This window comes from Limulus polyphemus, unplaced genomic scaffold (genome assembly GCF_000517525.1).
Source record: "Limulus polyphemus unplaced genomic scaffold, Limulus_polyphemus-2.1.2 Scaffold8279, whole genome shotgun sequence".
Lineage (NCBI taxonomy): Eukaryota > Metazoa > Arthropoda > Merostomata > Xiphosura > Limulidae > Limulus > Limulus polyphemus.
The window spans coordinates 25,025-28,596 of NW_013673889.1; the positions used below are offsets into that span (position 1 = coordinate 25,025).

Consider the following 3,572-nt stretch of genomic DNA (forward strand, 5'->3'; position numbering starts at 1 on the left):
ACGGCTATAAAAATTATGGTTTGTCTGAGCAGTAACAATTTTATAGAAAGTAATTTATGTTTAATTTCATACTTTTTCGATGGGGTGGTAGATAAAATAGGGATGATGACATGCTAAGAGAAAATGTGTTACGTGGATCACACTAGTGAAAATTCAGGATCTTTTTAAAATATTGCCTTGTAAAATTAAGAACTTAAAACTTGTATACTATTAAAATATGGATTATTAGCTAAGATTTATGCTATTCTATTCTGTATAACATTAACAAAAAGTAGTTTAATGAAACTTTGAATGTAAGACACTAAAACCTATTGTCATGCACAGTAATGGATACCCATAGTGATAGGGTTAATTCTTAACAATTTAGTGTAGAATATCCTGCATGCAAAATAAAATTTGGCATCAACATCATACATGTCTGTTTTCCTGTCATTTCAAAAGTAAATATTGAGCTTTGTCTGCATGCACAGCTTTTCAAATGGGAATGGGAGACAGACAAACACTCAGACAGACACCATGGTTCGCAATGTATATATAAGATGTTGTTGAAGTGTTTAAATATACATTACATGTCCAACCATAAAGTAACCACACTAGTAGTTGCTGATTTGTTGATATAATCAAACACAGTGCATTTCCAGAAGTTAGAATAATTAAATACACGTAACCTGCTCAATAGTAAGTGATAATCTGAACAGAATTATTGTTATACGTCCACTTGTAAAAAATGCCAACCACCGTATATTCAATAATGCAAATTATCAAACATATAACATGTTTTCTTTTAGAAGTTCAAATAATATTGTTGAATATGAGAAGTATTTAGACGTATAAGCTGTCCACCAGTAGAAATGATAACGCATTATTTATCTACTTAATGATAAAATTGATGATGATCAGACTAAATTTTCCAGATTTAGAAGTGATGAAATGTTTGTAACTTGTTTAACAGAAACAATTAAATCTCATTGGTCTTAAAAAACAAAGATGATAAAAAAAGTCTTGGTAATTATACATATTTCTTACTGTTGAATTTGTAGCAGCTAAAAATTATTTTTGTCTTTATACTTTTGTAGCTCTCAGCCTGAGAGCTGCATAGATACCGTACCCAATAGAAATCCTGATCACACTAAAGACAACGAAACTTCACTTCCAACCAGTAACTCCTTGCTGATGCCGACAAAACGTTTTACATTTCGCCAGATGATGTACCAAATGTTCAACCTGAACAAGCTTACCACACCTACACAGTTGTCATCAAAACTTAGCACATACTTAGTCGTTGGTCTTGGTAGGTTTTCTAGCCCGTGAAAATACTCTGTTTTGTTTACCGAACAACTGATGTTTGATTCAAACAGTGTTGTGGGTTATTTTAGCAGTAAATATGTCGAAAAAGAAATTTTGGTTTTCTATAACTATTGCTAATAAAATACTAACCTAAAAACTGAATTGTGTTGTTTCTACTGTTGAATCTGACTGAACAGTTTGTTTTATTCTTGTCTTCTGGTTTTTGGAAGATTGCCATTTAAAAATAGTTATAGATATACTTTGAGACTGAAATCAGTATCCTTAAGAAAGACTTTTATTTAGACTATATAAAAGCTAAATAATAAAGGAAATTAGTATTGTGTGGCTGTATAATGTGAAGAACTGAATAGTGGCCAATGACATTTTTTTCTTCACTTCACCTATCCAGTGTATAGGTTTTCTCATAGTGATTTCTCACACCAATTGTTTGATATATAAAAGCTGTTAAAATGTGTGTGAAATTGTACCCACTATTAAATAACCATTTAATTCTGCACATTTTCTGTCTACTAAGAGATGTTTTATTTTTAATTTAGTAATCTTGGTGATGGTTCTACATGCTGTCTTGGTTGGATTTGAAAATCGATTGAGTTCATCTGAATCTCAAAGTATCATACCAGTTCTCATACCAGTATCTGTTGTAGCGCTTCTCTTGTTGACTGTTTTGGTAGCACTTTGGCTTCAACCTTCAGAAAATTCTCATCTGTCATTTAAGGTAAATTAAATGTGACCCAGGAGTGTCATAAAAAGACAATGTTCAAATTTAATTCACTAGGACTTGAAGTTAAACTAGTTCAAGCTTTTTAGTTACTGGAGAGGTAAAGAAAGGTAATAATTGAGACTCCAGGGATTAGAATTTATTGAGGTGTTCACTACAAAGTATGAAGTAAACATCTAAGTAGCAAAGACTGAAAGTTAGGAAATGAAAGCTATTGAGTAGAAAAATACCTAGATGGTTAGAGAAGAAATGTTGCAGTATAGCCTGCATGATGACATTATTTTAGTTTATTGTTTTTTACTTAATTTGAAAAAAAAGGAATTTATGGAAAATAACAGTGAAATATTAAATTTGGATTTACTAATTATGCTAAAAATAAGGTGATTAGAAACTGATCCTTTACATATATTTTTATGTATAATTTGACAGGTTCCTTTCGTCCCATTTATCCCATTTTTGAGTGTTTTTGTCAACTTCTACTTAATGATGAAGCTTTCCAATGCAACATGGATCAGATTTGGTGTTTGGATGGTTGTTGGTGAGTTTTGTATTAGATTTTCATATGTTTGTGGTTAGTGTATTAGTTGTGTATGGGTGTTGAAGTGTATAACTCTCCAAGTAAATAATTATGTACGTATGTGTAATGGAATAACTTTAAATTGAACTGTAATGTGTAAATGGATATGGTGGAGGGTTTGTTGATAATTAAACGTTTTAGTGTGTGTGAGATTTGTGTTTCATTTGGTTCAAATCCATTTATAAAAACAAGTTAAACTGATGCTTTCTGTTATCACGTTATTTGTTTTTTACATTTATAGGTTTGCTGTTAATGTTAATCTAGAAGCAAATGTAAAAGTGACATTTTGTTGCTGGATAATTGTATGTAGATATGTATTTGTATAATGGATCAACTTTTTATTGTAAGATTATAGATATAAATCTTTAGCTCTCACAACCTTTCTGTCTATATATACGATAAATTAAGTTTATATTTAATGAATTAACTTACTGGATGACAAATGATAAACAACTGTATGAACTTTGTTGTCGTTGTTTGTTTTTGTTGGGGGGGGGTTCCTCATTAAACTTTCTCCTGGGTTATCCAACATAATTTTATCAGCTCATTTTGCTTTGATGAATGTTTTTGTTCCTTTGTATTTTCAATTTGGACATAGCAGCCACAAAGAATTTATATCTAACCATAGCCGGCATGATGACATTATGTAAATAAATAAATTCAAAGAACTCCTGTCCTGTGTTAGTGAGTGATCAGTCATTTCCATTGACATGGGTTTTCACATTTGTACTTTTCCTCTGCTTTCTATCCATGATGTTGCAATCGTTGTTCTAGATGGCACTATGTGTAAATAAGTGAAAGTGTCAAGTAAACATTTCAAGGGTTAAGTGAAAGTGTCAAGTAAACATTTCAAGGGTTAAGTGAAAGTGTCAAGTAAACATTTCAAGGGTTAAGTGAAAGTGTCAAGTAAACATTTCAAGAGTTAAGTGAAAGTGTCAAGTAAACATTTCAAGGGTTAAGTGAAAGTGT

General features: G+C 31.1%; 1 pseudogene; it reads left to right on the forward strand.

Moving 5' to 3' along the window:
• The window catches only part of LOC106475240, a 33,646-nt pseudogene that overhangs the window by 24,506 nt on the left and 5,568 nt on the right, over positions 1-3,572 (forward strand).